We start from the raw sequence: 20,245 nt of genomic DNA on the forward strand, positions 1-20,245 counted from the left end.
CCGACTGAGCAATTAGGGAATATATAAGATCGCTGTTTTTTCATTATCAGTTAAGCTCTCGGCAACACAACCTAGAGTGTGCTGTCGACGGTTTCATTATTGCAATAATTAATCAATGTTGAATAAAGATGATTGTTTGAATCATTGTCCAAGTCTCTCTCAGTACTGAAATTTAAACCAGCACACAGGTTGAGTTAAAGAACAGTAGTCCAGCAAGGTCTCACTGTCTAAGCCTTGTAGCAGCTCTTATTGAGAACTAATTCAGTAACAGGAAAAGAGCTCAGCAATGGCCAAGCCACAGAATACACCAACACAAATGACAGAAATAAATGAAGCATTCATGAAATGCCATCTTCTGGTTTACAGTAAGTGTGTTACGGGCAGAGGCTGTTAATGTATTTCCGTTCAGAAGTGTTTGCGTGGCCTTTCTGATGCAGGTTGTTTATTAGCCTGGTGAGGTCAGTGGTTGCAACTTGACCTGCTGGCTGGTTGGCTGAACGGGGGGAGGAAACTACAGCCTCCCCCACAAACAATTTGGCAGTATGCCCAGCACATTGTTCTGGGAACTTGAGAAGTCAGTTTCGAGTTTCGAGAGAATAAGCCCTGTGAGGTATCAATCAGTCACAAGCAGGAACCAATTCCTACAGTGCAATCGGAAAGTATTCAGACCCCTTGACTTTTTCCACATTCTGTTACTGTTACTGTAATTTAATTATGCAAATGTGCTTTCATCAATTGAAAGCCCTTAATCTATTTTATGAGAATTTGTAAGATTTATTGTTTGCATAAAATAGACGCAGACCAGTCTTTCAATAATAGGTAATATAATTTATTCTCGGAGCGCGCTCCCACTTAATCACGTGCAGCAGTTTATATACAGATCATGACGTCATTTCACTGCTTTAACAGAATCCCCTCCTCTCGACCGGGACAAAGTATGGTGAAAAGTTCATTCTAACTTACGAACACACTCCCAGATAACTTTTGACCCCTCAACATTATCGATCACCACTGAACTGACAGTTTTAATTAACAGAACACCTAGGAATGCACTCACTGCCTTATCTAAAAACTCCAGAGCTAAGTTTCAGTAGGGTCAACCATAGGCTAACGACCTTATGTGTTTACTCAGTCCACAACCCATTTGTTTCTGCCTAGTTGGAATGGTGTTCATTAACTTTTTATTACTCCTTGTCCGTGTCACACAATCCCTTCTTATGAACTCATATTGTCAGTCACTTATAAAACAAAGTATAAGTTTACCTAGTTACAATTCTATTTAAAATGGGGATATTGTTTATTCATTTATCCATAATAAATTCAACAGTTACGTTACATCCTCATTTTAAAATTGATTAAACATGTTTTTCCTTTATCAGTCTACACACAATACCCCATAATGGCAAAAAGAAAACGGGCTTGTAGAAATGTTTGCAAATTTATTTAAAATACAAAAACAGAAATACCTTATTTACATACGTATTCAGACCCTTTGCTAAATTGAGCTCAGTTGCATCCTGTCTCCATTGATCATCCTGTAGATGTTTCTACAACTTGACTGGAGTCAACCTGTGGTAAATTCAATTGATTAGACATGATTTGGAAAGGCACACACCTGTCTATATAAGGTCCCACATTTGACAGTTCATGTCATAGCAAAAACCAAGCCACGAGGTCGAAGGAAGCCACTCCTCAGTAAAAGGCACATGACAGCCCGCTTAGAGTTTGCCAAAAAGCACCTAAAAGACTCTCAGTCCATGAGAAACAAGATTCTCTGGTCTGATGAAACCAAGATTGAACTCTTTGGCCTGAATGCCAAGCGTCACGTCTAGAGGAAACCTGGCAGTCATCCCTACGGAGAAGCACGGTGGTGGCAGCATCATGCTGTGGGAATGTTTTTCAGCGGCAGGGACTGGAAGACTAGTCAGGATTGAGGGAAAGATGAACGGAGCAAAGTACAGATAGATCCTTGATGAAAACCTGCTCCAGAGCACTCTGGACCTCAGACTGAGGCGATGGTTCCCCGTTCCAACAGTATAATGACCCTAAGCACACAGCCAAGACAACGCAGGAGTGGCTTTGAGTCTCTGAATGTCCTTGAGTGGCCCAGCCAGAGCCCAGACTTGAACCCGATCTAACATCTCTGGAGAGACCTGAAAATAGCTGTGCAGCAACGCTCCCCATCCAACCTGACAGAGCTTGAGAGGGTCTGCTGAGAAGAATGTTAGAAACTCCCCAAATACAGGTGTGCCAAGCTTGTAGCATTATACCCAAGATAGGGAGATATGACTGCATTTTACAATAACTACAGTATTGCCGATTATTGTTAAAGTGTTAAAGTGTGCCTGTTTCAGGATAGGGAACTAAGAGAGAGGATGGGCACAAGCAAAGAAATGAGAACAGCCTGTATCCACCACTTTCAACAGCCCCACCGGGGGCACAGTCCTTACTGCAGCCTCAACCACTGCAGTCCCTGAGCTTTCTCCAAGACCAAGCCATAGTGGGACAAGATCAAGTGCCACCACCCTACCAGTCACCTCAACCAACTCCACAAAGACACGTTTTGGGAACTCCAGGTGAGCATAATTACTTGTTGACTGGACTGGATCTTGCAAAGCCGCAGCGACACAGAAATCCACCAGTATGCTTTGAAGATTATTTAGACTATGATGGATGACCACTGACCCCTATGCCACCCCTTTCACTAGCCACACAATAATTTGTTTTCAATAGGCACCTCATACAATTCCCCAACCCAAAATTAATATTAATCTCTCCTGTGACGCAGATGGCTCCAATAAGTCACCAACAAATGGAATGTCCAATGTATGGCACAGTCCCTCTATGCCTGGCATTTGGAAGATGCAGGCGTGGAATACAAATTCTGAGGGATGTCTCTTACAGTTGCTTTGTACTGCAGCACACCTTGTGGTTTGCCGCAGAACTCTATGGCACGTTATTTAAGTGTCAGCCATTGTTGCCATTAATGCTAGTTAGTGATAGTTTGACCACCAGAGGGCATCTTTGAAAAGCATTTGACTTTTTAAAATATTGTCTGTACTAGAGAATTTAACCTTTTAGGGGGCAGTATTTGCGTTTTTTGGCTAAAAAACATAAACATTTGATTAGGATAGGAAACACTCTAAAGTCTCCAAAACTGTAAAAAATATTGTCTGTGAGTATAACAGAACTGATATTGCAGGCGAAAAGTAGAGGAAAATCCAATCAGGAAGTTCGTCTTATTTTGAAACCTCTCTGTTCCTATGCATGCCTATCCTCCATTTAAAGGGATATCAACCAGATTCCTTTTTCTATGGCTTCCCTAAGGTGTCAACAGTCTTTAGACATAGTTTCAGGATTTTATTTTGAAAAATTAGACTGAAAGATCACATTGCGTAAGTGGATAGGTGGGGGCTCTCAGAGTGAGTTTTGAACTACAGAGTAAAGCGGCCATTGTTTCTCCCGGTGTTATTGAAAAACCTACAACCCGGTTGATATATTATCGAATATATATTTTAAAAACAACCTGAGTATTGATTATATAAAACGTTTGACATGTTTCTGTGGACATTATGAGGATAGGGGGCAGTATTTTCACTTTGGATGAATTGCGTGCCCATAGTGAACTGCATCAAACTCTGTCCTAGATTGCTAATATATGCATATTATTATTTCTATTGGATAGAAAAAACTTTGAATTATGTCTGTGAGTATAACAGAACTCATAGGGCAGGCAATCTTCCAAACAAGTTTTGAAATTCTGAAAGTTGGGGCAACTTTGACGTCATCGCCCCCTCCTTTCCCAACAAGATATGGATCTGGAAGCACTTCCTACGCCTTCCACTAGATGTCCTCATTCAGTAGAAAGTGTAATGGAGCATTTGCTGTGAACTTTGACCTAATGGGAGGGAAAATAGTCAGTGTCGCAACAGAATCGAATTTTGCAGAGGAGCATTTCTCTGTGGGTGCTACGGCTGTTCCAATCGGCCCCAGATGAAAACGAATGATCCGGTTGGAACGTTATTGGATATATATGATAATAACATCCTGAAGATTGATTCTGTACTTACTTTGACCAGTTTATTCGACCTGGAATATATATTTTGGAAGTTTTCGTGCGAGTTATCTTGGACAAGCAGTCAGTTTTTGGGCACGTGAGCTGAAAGTGATAGCAAATGCAGCTACTTGGACACTAGTATTGGACATTATGGAACAAAACAATGATTTATTGTGGAACTAGGACTCCTTGCACTACATTCTGATGAAAGATCATCAAAGGTAAGGGAATATTTATGTTGTAATTTCGTATTTCTGTTGACTCCAACATGGCGGAGAAATATTGTTACGTCAGAGCGCCGTCTCAGATTATTGCAATGTTAGGCTTTTTCCGTAATGTTTTTTAAAAATCTGACACAGCGGTTGCATTAAGAACCAGTGTATCTTTAATTATATGTAGAACATGTATCTTTAGTCAAAGTTTATGATGAGTATTTCTGTTATCTGGCGTACCTTTCTATAATTCCTCCGGATATTTTGGAGGAATTTCTGAACATGGTGTCAATGTAAACCGAGATTTGTGGATATAAAAATGCATATTATCGAACAAAACTTAAATGTACTGTGTAACATGTCATATGACCGTCATCTGATGAATATTTTCAAGAGGTTAGTGATTCATTTTATTTCTAATCCTGCTTTTGTGATTTTATCTTTGGCTGGAAAAAATGGCTGCGTTTTTTCTTTGGTTTGGGGGTGGTCTAACATAAATATATGTTGTGTTTTCGCTGTAAAACATTTTAAAAATCTGACATGATGGGTAGATGAACAAGGTGTTTATCTTTCATTTGAGGTATTGGACTTGTTAATGTGTGAAAGTTAAATATTTCTAAAGAATATTTTTGAATTCCCTGCGCCACCTTTTCAGCTGAACGGAACGCCTTGCTGAGGGGAACGCCTTGCCCCAACAGGATTTATGGATATTATTTGGAATTTTCGTCTGCGTTGTCGTGACCGCTCTTTCCTGTGGATTTCTGAACATACCTCCGTTTGTTTGTCGCGTTATTTTGGGTATAAAAATAATCTTTATGGAACAAAAGGAACATTTGTTGTGTAACTGGTCTCGTGAGTGAAAACATTCGAAGATCATCAAACGTAAACGGTTAATTTGATTGCTTTTCTGATTTTCGTGACCAAGCTTCCTGATGCTAAGTGTACATAATGTTATGTTATGCTATCGATAAACTTACACAAACGCTTGGATTGCTTTCGCTGTAAAGCATCATTTCAAAATCTGAGACAACGGGTGGATTAACAAAAGGCTAAGCTGTGTTTTGCAATATTGCACTTGTGATTTCATGAATATGAATATTTTTTAGTAATATTATTTGACTGTGGCGCTATGCTATTCAGCGATTGCTGATGAAAAGGATCCCGCTAACGGGATGGGTAGCGCCAAGAAGTTAAGTAAGAACATAATATATGTGATTGATTTTAAGAAATGTACCTTAATTCATTTGATTAATATTATGGTGCTTCTATTCCAAGAAGAAGAAAAAAAGAAACCCTCAGGCTTTCCGTTAGGAAAATATGGCGCTGTACAACGTGACCGGTCGGGAGTAGGCTACAGTACTAAGAGCAAAATAATCCTAACATTTGCACACACTAATTTTAGTCTAACCAATTCCCAAATGGAGATTCAGTGAAAATAAAATCTCATTGATTTATCAAGACCAGTCCCCATGCTTGTCTCAGAGCAGTGCGAAATGGTGCCGAAGTAGTTGGCCACATGCGGGTAGGCTAATGCTTCAAATCCTATTATAACAATTGAATGACTTTGGAAGATTCAGTAAGAAACAATTAGTTGCCTTCATTAGCATACTTTATTCCAATATTTAGGTCATGGTAACCATTCAGATCACGTTGTTACACACATAGTGAGAACAATAGAGAGGATGATGTCATAGAGCCCTTATTCATCGGAATGGCAAAATTTGTCAGCCATAAAACAAATGAGTAAAATGAAAAATAAGGAAAAGTAAATATTGCAACACGTATCTTATTATTAAATTTGAACTTCGCGTTCTTCAGGCCCAGGCATGGATTAACCTCTCTGATCTCCCCATCCCGGATCCGGTATCGTGACTACAGCCTCAAGCTCATTACCATAACGCAACGTTAACTATTCATGAAAATCGCAAATGAAATGAAATAAATATGCCATCTCTCAAGCTTAGCCTTTTGTAAACAACACTGTCATCTCAGATTTTCAAAATATGCTTCTCAACCATAGGAAAACAATAATTTGTGTAAAAGTAGCTAGCTAGCGTAGAATTTAGCGTTAGCATTAGCGTTAGCATCCAGCACGCAACATTTCAACAAAAACATAAAATCCTCAAAATAAAATAATTTACCTTTGAAGAACTTTGGATGTTTTCAATGAGGAGACTCTCAGTTAGATAGCAAATGCTCAGTTTTTTCCAAAAAGATTCTTTGTGTATTAGAAATAGCTCCGTTTTCTACATCACATTTGGCTACAAAAAAACCCCGAAAATTCAGTCCTCAAAACGCGAACTTTTTTCCAAATTAACTCCATAATATCGACTGAAAACATGGCAAACGTGGTTTAGAATCAATCCTCAAGGTGTTTTTCACATATCTCTTCGATGATATATCGTTCGTGGAAGCATGGTTTCTCCTCTCAATCAAATGGAAAAAAACTTGCAGCTGGCTTTGCGCACCAATTTCGACGCAGGACACCAGGCGGACACTTGGAAAATGTAGTCTCTTATGGTCAATCTTCCAATGATATGCCTACAAATGCGTCACAATGCTGCCGACATCTTGGGGAAACGGCAGAAGGTCTAAGCTTATTCCTGTCGCATTCACAGCCATATAAGGAGACATTAGAAAACAGAGCTTCAGAAATTCTGCTCATTTCCTGTTTGACGTTTCATCTTGGTTTCGCCTGTAGAATGAGTTCTGGGGCACTTACAGACAATATCTTTGCAGATTCTGAAACTTCAGAGTGTTTTCTTTCAAAAACTGTCAAGAATATGCATAGTCGAGCATCTTTTCGTGACAAAATATTGCGCTTAATACGGGAACGTTTTTTATCCAAAAATGAAATAGCACCCCTAGAGAGCCAACAGGTTAAAGCTGGCAAGATATTCTATGACATTCAAGATATGCTGGACCCTATGTTAGAGAGGTGTTTTTGGGAACAAATCGTGCCTATTGTCCTGCTAATAGCGCTTGTGAAAGGTCACAAAAGGATGAGATGCCCCCAACAACCAATGTCTCCAACCCTCAAGGGTCCATTTAACTCTCAAGAGCTACCGGTTGCCTACATACATGTAGTTGTGTTCCACTAGCGAGAATCGCTTGGAGAGAAAGGCGCATGGGTGCAGTTTCTTGTCCTCTTCGTTCCGCTGTGAAAGGACCACCCCTGCTCTTGTGTCCGAGGCGTCCACCTCTACCACAAATGGAGGATCAGGATGAACGGGTAGGATCAGGATGAACGGGGATGGGTCCAGAGGTGAAATGTCCCTTGAGCTCCATGAATTCCCTGTCAACCTCGGGAGTTCAGCAAAAATGGGTCTGGGACTTGCGGGTTAGGACCGTGAGAGAGCTACCACCACACCAAAGTTGCGTATAAAACGCTGACCGCCTCAACCTTTACGGGGTCCATTTGGATGCCTGCGATAGAGATAATGTGACCCAGGAAGGAAAGTTGGGATAAGTGGACTCACACTTCTCCATCTTGACTTAAAGTTGGCTCTGCAGGAGGCAACTTGGAGGATGTGCTGTATGTGTTTTGGAAGGGTTTTGGAGAAGATCAGGATGTCGTTGAGGTAAACAAAGACGAACCGATTCAACATACCCCTAAGAGTGTCATTAACCAATGCATGAAAGACTGCCGGTGAGTTCGATAATCCGAAGGGCATGACTAAATACTTTAAAGGCAGTTTTCCACTCATCTCCCGCCCCGATTCTCACCCGATTGTAAGCGTAGCGGAGGTCCAGTTTGGTGAAGAATTGGGCCCCTTGGGCCAAGTCCAAGGCAGCGGACATCAGGGGTAAAAAAGTAGCCATTCTTGATCATAATCCGGTTCAGGCCTCTGTAGTTGATGCAAGGACGCAGGCCTCCATCCTTCTGACCCACAAAGAAGAATGTAGAAGGGTGAATGAAACCTGATGCCAACGACTCCCGGATGTAATTGTCCATGACTGCTGCTTCAGGGGTTGAGAGGGAGTACAGATGGCCCCGGGGAGGTATGGATGCAAGTAGGAGTTCCATGGCACAGTCGTATGGACAATGGGGGGGAAGGGTGGTGGCTTGCCTCTTACTGAAGGCCTCCCAGAGGTCAAAGTACTCAGGAGGGAGAGTGGAGAGGTCTTGATCTTCAATGGATGCAGGAGGACACGGCGAGGCTCTTGGTGGGGGTCTAAGACATTTAGTCTGGCAGTCCTTACCCCAGTCTAGTAGGTCTCCTGTGGACCAGGGGAATAGTGTGTTATGTAGTGTTATTCAGGGGTACCCTAGGATAAGTGTGTTTTCCAGAGCAGTGATCAAAAGTAAACTAAGAGTCTGAGTGGTTCACTCACCCTAGCCAGCAGTAAATGGGCTTGGTCTGATATTCCACCTTACCGTAGCCAATGGGCTGTCCATCGAGGGCTTGAATCTGCAGAGGGATGGGACACTTCATTTGTAATTATTTTGTCCTGATCGATGAAATTATCTGCAGCCCCGGTGTCCACGAACTCTTGAATCTGGTGTTGTCCCAGTGGAGGGTTGTGGGTAGTGACAGACGGTAACTGGGTAGTAACTGCACAGCTCGTCAGGGTCTCCCCTTGTCCTGGCGAGCCCTGGTGTTTACCATCAGCTTTGAGTATGTAGCATGGAGATGGCCAAGACCTCAGCAGTAGAAGAAGCAGCCTTCATGACCGCGTCCCAGACATGTGCATCCCAGCTGCATGGGCTCCTCAATGCTGGGTTTGGGGTGCTTGGGGTGCTCAGGAAACCAGGATAATGGGGTGGTGTCAAAAAGGCTCTGTCTAATGCTTTGTCAGAGGCGGTTGTCGATCCTGATTGTTAGCGTTATCAGGGACTCGAGGTCCTCTCAAAGGTCCTAAGAGGTCAGTTCATCCTTGATGGCTTTTGACAAACCCTGGTGGAAAGCAGTGACCAGGGCCTCCGTATTCCACCGACTCTCATCGGCGAGGGTGCGGAACTCAATGGCGAAGTCAGCCACTGGTCTGGCCCCTTGGCGGATTTTGAACAGTCGACTGGCCGCTTCTCGTCTGCCGACTGAGTGGTTGAAGACTAGCTCAGCAATGAAGGCTAATATGGAGCTGCAGGATGGTGGCTGCTGTTCCCACACTTCTGTTGCCCACGCCAGGGCCTTGCCTGAGAGATGATGTAGGCGATCATGGCCCGATCGGTGTGGAGCGAGGAGGACTATGGCTCGAACACCAGAGAACACTGTGGGACCCCTTGCATCCTCCCAGGTGGCCGTCATACCGTTTGGGGTCTGGTATCTTGGGTTCCCACAGTGTTCCCTGGAGGAACTATGGCAACGCCTATAGAACTGGACGATGAGACTTAGACATTGACTCCTCCTGGGTTGTGGCTGGACTGTGGTTGGAGGGAGTTGGTAAGTGCCCAGAAGGTCTCTGATAATTGGGAGAGTGGTTCCTCCTGCTGCCCCAGCAGTGCTCCTTGGTGGGTTACAACAGTCTTGATCTGGGTGATCTCTGCTGGGTCCATGTTTAGGCAGAAGCTTGCTGTGATGTGGTAAGGTTGGACCTAGGTGCAGAGAAGAGACCAGACGAGATATCAGGGGTTAAGGATAAACATAATACTTTACTGAGAAACGGTAGCCGCAGGATCACGGTACCCTTGAAAAAAAGCAACAATCATTAAGCGTTGAAAACTCACTTAGGAACGCACACGCACACAGTAAACAACTAAAGATTCTGCAAAAGACAAAAGAAAACACACCTCTTTTAACAGGGACATCATAATTAAATTGGACACACCTGAGTGTCGTTAATGTCTCTAGGACGGTCTCTGACGCCCCCTAGTGACAGGTGGAACCATCACAGTCTCATGTCACTTTAAAACAATGCACCACTCTTAACCAGACTACCTTTCTCCAAACAGCAGATGCTGGTGAAGAACATGACTGTGAGTTTATGATAGAGATTGACTGTAGTCCCAGACCAGACTTGATTTGAAAGACCCCTCAATAACCCAGACGTAGAGTGTTTTGTTGATGGCTCTGCACAGCGAAATGACAGGGGTGATCCTTTAGTAGGCTATGCTGTTGTCACCGCTTTAGAGACTATTGAGAGTGTGGCCTTCATCAACACCTGTCTGCCCAAGCAGCAGAACTTTTTGGTCGAACACAGGCATGTGTTCTGGCAAAGGGGATTGTGTGTTTCTAACCTCTTCTGGAAAACGTATTGCTCATATACCGTTCGTTGCATTCTTGCAAAATTGCTGCCATCCTCTTTGACTGGTGAAATGTCAAGCTCACACAAGTGGTACAGATAGCATCTCTCTGTGCAGGGAAACAAGGTGCTTCCTTTTCTGTTTAAATTTTACAGATGGCAGCAGTTCCTGTTTCCACTAACCCATTCTCTGCTTATGATTTTGATCGCATTAGTCTTTCCAAGTGGCCCCTGTGGATAGGCCAAATACCATTAGAAAACCACGTGTCTAGAGGTTGTAGTTTCAAGAGCAAACTGTGTTAACACATTTTATTGTCCTAACATTTCATTGTTTATATAGCCAGTCGCTGTGGAAAAATGTGGAATATTGCAACAATTTAACATTTGAACACATGCATATTACATGTGTGAATTACTGTAGTGTCAGAAATGCAGTCATACGTATAACCTTAAATGCACTTCACCACCACCAGATCATAACATTGTGATATGGTTGCAAGTTCACAGTGTCGTAGTTTCAGACCAAATATGTCTTTCATTCCCATGGCATGCTTCTAACTTTTTCAAAAACAAGTTGATACTTTTGAATAGGATATGGATACATGGACTCATACTGAAAAGACTATTAAATGATAAGTTGACTATATTTGGGGGGAGGAATTTAAGAATATAAGCATGGAAATAATGTGGAAGGTTTCCAGAGACGTTGTTGCACGGAAAGGTTGTCTGCCAGTTTCTGAATCCCACAGGGATTCTGTGGATTCCCCATCGGATCTAAAAACACCAGGAAGGATAAGAACCCCAAAGTATGCGTGTAAATGAGTTTGGTCCTGTCAGAGTCTAGGTGATGTGGGTTAGGTGGAGTCAGGCGCAGGACACAAAGATGAGTAATAATAGTAACTTTACTCAAAAATAATCTTCCAACAAGGTGAACGAAAATACAGAATCACATAAACGAAACAACTGACAACAATAAACATGCACAAAACCATGATGGCTCCAGAAGGTTAATTAGGGAAATAATGAAAACATAATGTGAACCAAGTGTGTACAATACAGACAAAACAAATGGAAGAAGAAATGTAGATCGGTGGAGGCTAGAAAGCCGGTGCCGTCGACCGCCGAACGCAGCCCGAACAAGGAGAGGCACCAACTTTGGAGGAAGTCGTGAGAGGTCCATCTCTCTCCAAAGACCTGCCTTCCCTCCAAATTAGTGCAGTTCAGAATGATTTTCTGGATGGTGTCTGGGATGAGCAGTTCAAAAGAAGACTTTATGTCCTGAACATGAGTAACAGGCCCTGGTTGCATTGGCAGCCATGCGATGTGGCTCATTCCTTGGGCAAGAAGACCATTCAATTTCACAATTTTTTGACATCCATATTTCTCCTCATGCAGGCTTCTGATGAGCTGGTTGCTGATGGGCTGGTCCTGGGGCTGGCTGCTGACGGGCTGGTCCTGGGGCTGGCTGCTGACGGGCTGGTCCTGGGACTGGCTGAGGGTCAATCTCATCCTCTTCTTCCAACTCACTGTCAGACTTCGAATTGACAGAGACATGATCCTCATATTCTGAAAATTCTTCATCTTCCAAAGTGGAAGACGCTCCTTCCACACTAGCTTCTCTCTGCAAAAATGATTTCTAAGGCCCTCTGAGCAGAGGAGCCACACATGTAAAGCTAATTATTTGTTGTGTCCCTCCCCCAATTTGCACCTGGCTGGGGTAGAGTGTGGGAAAATACAGATTTTTAAACTATGTATAATAATGTATCAAAATAGTGTATTGTTATAACATTGTGCAGGTTCCCGTAAGACGTGTACTTTCACACTCTACAAAGGGTAAAGAGTGTGAGAAAAGTGGGAGAGAGGCAGACAGGCAGGGAGACAGACAGATTCAGCTATGTTGAAACAGCAGGCCCAGGGAGGAGGAAGACAGAGTGAAGGCACACAGCAAACCTTTTTGTTTAATTGTGACTTGTTTTCACCTACACACACACACACTTTTCCACACTTTTATTACCCTTGGGTCCAGTGGACCCGAACACAGCACATGTAATATAAATGTGAAGGGGGGTGCACAGCGTGCACTCAATTAAATGTTTTTCCACAGAAAATGGGTCAAGGCCAATGAGTCTCATGTTGAAAAAATTATTAATTATATAATTTTTCTTAGTAAACATTGAAAATGGGTCCCACAGACCCAAACACCACACAAGGGTTAATTGAAATTACGGATTGCCTCTTATCCGCTCGTCGTCCACCATAGTTTGTACATCTCAGTTGTCAGTAGAAACCACATTTACTTAGGTTTGCAGGTTTGTATAGCCTTCCTACCTAGGTTTTTATAGCCTCCCTACCTAGGGCCGTGACCCCACTCTCCGAGGGTGTCGCAGGGGGGAGTTTGGATACGCAAGAAACATATTTCCAATTCACAGATGTGTATAAAACGTACTTGTACATGTGTGAAATAGGACAAATATAAGCACCCACCAAATTATGTATTATTATATTGAATTATTATTATCATTATTATTATATTATGTTATTACCCCTGAAGAAAGGAATATGACACAAAAGGAATGTGACACAACCTACTCCACACTTACAAAGTTCATAAAAGCACAGCAATGAACCATTTGACTTGCTGGTCAAGGCAAGTTGAAGTGTTTCTTCTTTGAGTTGTTGAGTCAGAGGCGTTAAGGCTAGTGGGATATTATTTAATGTGAACTCAGCAAACGTTACCCACCTCAGTGCTGCTCTGACCACAATGTGGTTTGGAAGCACCATTTTTAAGTTTACTCAGAAGAAGTGTTAAGTTTCAAATTGACCAGTTATATTTTTAAAATAGTGACCTTCTACGTGCAGCAACATGTCAGGACATATTGTATGGTTAGTATAGTGTAGAATTTGTGCCAAATGTTTTTATAGCCTCCCTCCCTATCACCCCTGAAGAGAAGATTGTGACACAAGAGAAGATGAACACCATTCACTGGCAACACAAACCCCTTACGCTGCAAAAACACTTTAATACTTTAAACCCACCGATAGGTTGAGTTAAAGAACAGTGGTCCAACAAGATGTCACTGTCTCGGCCTTGTGGCAGCTCTTACTGGGAACTACTTCAGTTACAGGAAATAAACTCAGCAAAGGCCTGGCCACAGAATACACCAACACAAACAACACAAATAAATTAAACATTCATTATGTGCCATCTTCTGGTTTACTGTCAATTTGTTGCATAGGTGGAAAGTTCTATATTTATGTTTAGATGTATGTTTATGTAGTTCTGTACTGAGTGTACAAAACATTAGGAACAACTTTGTCGTCAGAACAACCTCAATTTGATGGACTCAACAAGGTGTCGAAAGCGCTCCATAGTGATGCTGGCTCATGTTGACTCCTATGCTTCCCACAGTTGTGTGAAGTTGACTGGATGTCCTTTGGGTGGTGGATCATTCTTGATACACACACAGGAAAATGTTGAGCGTGAAAAATCCAGCAGCGTTGCAGTTCTTGACACCCTCAAACCGGTGTGCCTGGCACCTATTACCATACCCCGTTCAAAGGCACTAAAATATTTTGTCTTGCCCATTCATGGCAAAAATACACAATCCATGTCTCAATTGTCTCAAACATTAAAAAGTGTTCTTTAACCTGTCTCCTACCCTTCATCTACACTGATTCAAGTGTATTTAACAAGTGACATCAATAAGGGATCAAAGCTTTCACCTGAATTTAGCTGGCCAGTCTATGTAATGGAAAGAGCAGGTGTTCCTACTGTTTTGTCCACCTGGTGTACATCTGAAGTGTCTGAGGCATCTCTTCTAATGCCATCTAGTTTAACAGGGAGAAATACAACACTCTCTTTTCACTGTCATTCTATGTCACTTGTAGCTTTGAACATTCCATAGATTTGTTAACATAGCAGTCAGTTATACTTGCCAAGTTGCCACCACATTGATATAAATTTCATTATACTGTATTTTGTTTTCCTATCCGGAATGTCATGACAGAGAGAATAAAGTAGACGGCACGGGTCAAAATTTTGATTCATGATCCTGTGTCCATGATGACGTGTACATGTCCAAATATGGGCCTCCGGCCAGGCCATCCTGTTCCTGTGGTCAAGTGTTAGAGGGTGTGTTATTTTATATCTAAATTGCTTCCTTTGAAGTTGTCATGCTGATTGATGTCTAGGGACCTGGTTGAACTGGGGGGGTTCTGTGTTTGAACTTTTGAAAGAGTATGGCCCCCCACCCCCAGTTTTATTGTCCTTATGGTTGCTATCTATGAAGCAGGAATGTGTGTGTGTGTGTGTTAGAAACAAGGTCCCTTGGCATTGTGTCCATTTCAAGCTTTCAACAACAATTAAACAGCCATCTAAATAATGTTTCTCAGCCTAGTTTCCTATTTAGTTCTCTTTATATGTACAGGCACAGAGCTTCCAGATGGCTCCAGCCTAAGGATTTTCAGTGCATGTACACCTGGGGAGATTAGAACCCCAAAGAAAAGATCCTAAAGGTAATTTCAGATTCAGGTTTATCATGACAGCCTCTTTATGAAAGGCCTTTACTTATGGCTAAACAGCTTCTACACAGCTTATTAATTAATGCTGTGGGATAAAATTAGGTGTTTCTAGGAGGGCTTAAACAAATCTACAGTGAAACAAACATGTACACTTTACACACATATTTATTGACTTTTAAAAAGACCACTGTAACATGAAAGAATTTGTGCAAATGCGACGAAATCTGCTAGTGGATATTAAATGTACAACAGTAGTATTCTGTAACAAGCAATAAGTGTTAAATATGTGGCACAGGCAATCATGACAGCCTCTTTATGAAAGGCCTTTACTTATGGCTAAACAGTTTTCTACACATCTTATTAATTAATGATGTGGGTGTAACAGTACTCGTCTTGCGTTGTGTACAATCAGTCATCGACACGGAACTCCAACATGTAGCACCAGTCATGTAGCTTTATTCTGATAAGAACGACACAAAATTGCACGTCATGCAATGCACGTCTCACCATCCAACTCTGCATTCACGCACGCTGGTTTGGTGCTTGTTCACTGGGACGATTCTAACTGGAACATCCCCCCTCGTAAGCAAGCTACGCAAACCAGCCAATAAGATGCCATGTTGAGTAGGTGAAGGCAAAACAAACTCAAACCAAAAACCCATTGGCTTAACAATAAAGTGGCAAGGGGAATCACCAATATAACCCTGTTACACTCCCCCCTACTGAATTCCACTTGCCAAGAAAAATAACAAAATACAAAATGGCACTGTGCAAACATACCAGATACAGAGACACTCAACATATGTACAGAATAATCCAGAGAAAAAAAATATATATATATACTACCTAATAGAGAAAACTAAAAGGTAAAGCTGTGTATATCAAGGATGCAGACCTTGCTTTAAATCAGTCACTAAACATTCCAGTCATTAGACTATTCTCCTTGAGAATTAGAGTGAAAAGCAGTTGATCAAACCCCTTAGCCCTCATAGGTAAACATGCCTGTCACATGTTAAGTACACTCGGTGACTTTAAAACATCCAAGTAATAAAATAAACCACCATAAGAGACTTTATCATATCCGTCACATTACCATCCTGCAACCTCTAATCATGGTCACAATGATGTAAAAGCAAAACAAATAAAAGATGTCAATACCATTGACCCTCTATTCACATATTTAACCTTCAAGAGCTGACTTTCTGCTGATTCATAATCTCAATCAGTCTTGACACTGGTTTAAATAGCCTTCCTGCCCTTGACCTAATATGACCCCGACTACCTTCAACTGTATAAGGGGTAACAGTGTTGTGTACTGTTGCAATAGTGTGTCCGTCAACACAGTCAGTACGTAACTGATCAGGTAAGGAATGGTCCGCGTTTGGTAGGTCAGTACTGATATCGTAAGCAGACTGGTCAATTAGCTCACTCACTACACTGTTACAGTCTCGGTCAGATTCTTGAAGACTCTCTGATCGAGGCAGACCTTCCAGCTGCAGTATATCATCCACGGAATCCAAAGGTGGAATATCCTGAGCATCCAAGGATCGCACATCACCCTCCAGGCTTGTGTCACCTGTTCCTTCAGAAGACAACTCTGACACCCACACTCTGGTTCTGTACTCAGCACCATCATCCACTGCAGTGTCCATGGCAGCTGAGACCACAAGGCTGTCATTCATGTCCTCAGACTCTGTTAATCCAGACATGTCTGTTCCCTCCTCAACAGCAGCATGGGGAAGAGGAAGAAAGTTGACTGGCATTATCAGGTTGCGATGTACCGTCTTCTCCTGTCCAGTGGAGCTGTTCTGAATCTTAAAAGTGTGACTGTCAGCATTCAATCCAGTGACAAGGTAGACAGTATCCTCCCAACGGTCAGCGAGCTTCCGCTTTCCCCGCTCCCCCTTGTTAGCCAGCAATTCTCGATCCCCAATCTCCACTGGTGCTCCTCTGACTCTTCTGTCATAAAGGTCAGCATGCCTCTTCAACTGCTTCGCTGCAGATGCCTGTGCTGCATTCATGGCTTCTTTCAGATCTCTCCTCAAAGACTGAACAAACTTGTCATAGTCGACAACTTCTGGGTTCTCTATGACAGAGCCAAAGACTATGTCAACAGGCAGTCTTGGCGTCCTCCCAAACATTAGCAGGAAAGGGGCAAAACCTGTGGTCTCGTGGATTGTACAATTGGGGCAAAGCCTGTGGTCTCGTGGATTGTACAATTGTATGCAAACGTAAGGGACTTCAGCGCCTGAGGCCATCTGTGCTTTGCTCTCGTTGGCAGGGCCCGGATCATATTTCCCAAAGTCCTATTCATCCTTTCGCAGGACCCGTTCCCCATCGGATGGTACGGCGTGGTGTGAGACTTCTGAACGCCTGCAACACTCAACAGTTCAGCTATTAAAGCGCTCTCAAAGTTGGCTCCCTGGTCTGAGTGTATACGTCAAGGCATCCCGTAGACACAGAAATAGTTGTTCCACATCTGATGAGCTACTGACTTAGCAGACTGGTTCGGACACAAGAAGGCATGAGCCAATTTGGTAAAGTGGTCAGTAACAACGAGCACATCCAAGGATTTGTTTGAAGAATCTTCTGCAGACCAGAAGTCTATGCACACTAGTTCAAGAGGCTCAGTTGTTATTATGCTCTCAAGAGGAGCTCTTGCTTCCGGATCAGGAGTCGTGCTCACCACGCATCTCCTGCAGCACTTCACATAAGCTTTTACCTCCCTCTCCAGGCCATGCCAGAATAACCTCTGTCTTGTCAGGTAGACTGTTCTCTGTTGGCCCTGGTGGCCAGCTTCATCATGGACACCCTTCAACACCATTGCTTTCATGGAGGCTGGAACCACATACAGATACATTTTCCTCTTTGTAACCACATTCTTCGAAACACGATACAGTACACCCATCTTCATGGTCAACTTGTCCCAACTTCTGAGAAGACACAAAACCTCAACACTCTCATGGGCACGCTCTCTCCGGGATGGTCTTCTCCCCCTCTCCACAAAGAAGATGACTTTGCTGATCACGTTGTCATCACGCTGCTTACTCATCAGTAGGTCGTGTGGCAGAACATCGACATCGGTCTGCTCTGATGGCATAACAGCCTGTGGTAGCTGTGGCAACAGCAGTGCATGTGAGCCCACTTCCCCCACCCAGCACCTGTGTGAATGAAGAACAGCTGCAACTTCATGTCTTGATAAAGCACCAGATGGGGGGTCAACAGTAGCCTGACAGCTAATGACCACTTCGTTGGAGTCAGAGGCTTTGTCAAAGGGGTGGCTGGACCAGCGAAACACATCTTGCACTCTGTCTGTGCGCACAGCGTCGGCTTCAGCTAGTAAGGTCTCGTACGGAACCCTTGTCAGGCGATGGAGTGCACTGGGTCGTACGAAGGGCTCTCTGCTCAAAGCATCTGCAACAACATTTATTTTTCCAGGGACGTACTTGATGTCAAACTCGTACGGTGCCAGCTTGGCGACCCATCTCTGTTCACAAGCATCAAGCTTTGCTTTGGTCAGAATGTATGTCAAGGGATTATTATCCGTCCATACCGTGAACTGCTGTCCTCGTAGCCAGTGGTGGAACTTGTCACAGATAGCCCATTTCATGGCAAAGAACTCGAGCCTGTGCGCAGGATACCTCGACTGTGCATAACTGAGGGACTTTCTCGCAAAGGCAATAGGTCTCGCTGTAGTTCCCGGTTCCTGCACCTGAGATAGCACAGCACCTAAGCCATTGCTGGATGCATCCACCGAGAGTAGAAAGGGTTTTTCGAAGTTGGGGTGGGCCAACAAAACCTGGTCCAGTAAGGCTTGCTTTAGCTGGAATAAGGCCTGTCTGCATTCTGTTGTCCAGTCGGCAGCCGTCAACTTCCTGACAGGTGAGCTTTGCTTCTTTTTCCAGCGTGGAGCCTTGTGTCCAGTAGTCAATCCAAAGAGAGGCTTTGCAATGGTCGAGCAACCTTCAATGAACTGTTGATAATACACCACCATCCCAAGGAATGACCTCAATTTCTTCTGAGATGGAATGTCAGTGCCATCTTTCATCAGATCAGCTTCTGTTACTCCTGTAATGGCCCTCACCTTCTCAGGGTCTGTAGCTACACCATCCGCACTAATGATATGCCCCAGAAACTTCACAGACCTCTGCAGAAAGTTACACTTTTTTGGCGCCAACTTCAGGTTGTGAGCCTTGAGACGCTCAAAAACCATTTCCAGGCGCTGTATAGCCAGATCTTCAGTGGGCGCATAGACCAAGACATTGTCAAGGTAACACAGCAGGCTAAGAAAGTTCTGATCCCCAAAGATGTTTAGCATCATCCTCATAAAGGTTGCCGGACTATTACATAACCCCTGTGGCATTCGATTGTATTCGTACAATCCAAATGGCGACGTAAAAGCTGTGAATCTCCGGTCATCCTCATGCACTTCCACATTGTAGTAGCCAGAGGTAAGGTCCATTGTCGAGAAAAAGGCATTTCCACCTAACGCAGCCAGCGCGTCAGCCTGGTGAGGGAGTGGGTGGGCGTCTTTGATGGTGCGAGCATTGAGCAAACGAAAATCAGTACAGAGTCTCAGGTCTCCAGATTTCTTCCATACAAGGACAAGGGGAGAGGCGAACTCACTACTTGACTTCCTTATGATATCACGTTCTTCCATCTCATTCAATGCTTGTTTGAGCTTCTCATAATTATTTGGTGAAAGGCGTCGGTAGGGCATCCGAAAGGGTTTCTCATCACTCAGTTGAATGCGGTGAAGACATCCGGAAGCTTTTCCACAATCCAACTTGTGTCTGGAAAAAATAGACTGGTACTCAGCTATGAGCTGGATGAGTTTCTTCTTACCAGCAGGAGACGCTTGACAGGAGGAGACATCAATATCAGTCAAACCTAAGTCACGTAAGACCTCAGGATCGCTTGAACTGTCAGGTCCATCAGTATCGTGAAGTTGGCTGGAACCGTCAGTTAGTGTCAAGTCATCTTGGCAGTCAGTGAGTATATCAGCCGTTCTCTGCACTTGCTGCTGGAAAGCTGCTGATGAATCATCATTCACACACGAACAGTCAAAGTCCTCTAGAGCCATGCAAGGAAAGTCATTGGCTAAAGTGGCGTTTCGTCTCAATGTCACTGTCTTCTGAGAAGGGTTTATCACTCTAACAGGGAGCCAGCCACCCATCCCCCCGCAATAGAGCTACTGTCCTCCCTACCAGTATTGACCTTGGTGTTGACCTTGAACTGCTGGGCTCAATGACAACAGCACTGCCAGCAGATA

This window comes from Oncorhynchus mykiss, chromosome 25, assembly GCF_013265735.2.
Source record: "Oncorhynchus mykiss isolate Arlee chromosome 25, USDA_OmykA_1.1, whole genome shotgun sequence".
In the NCBI taxonomy this organism is placed as follows: domain Eukaryota; kingdom Metazoa; phylum Chordata; class Actinopteri; order Salmoniformes; family Salmonidae; genus Oncorhynchus; species Oncorhynchus mykiss.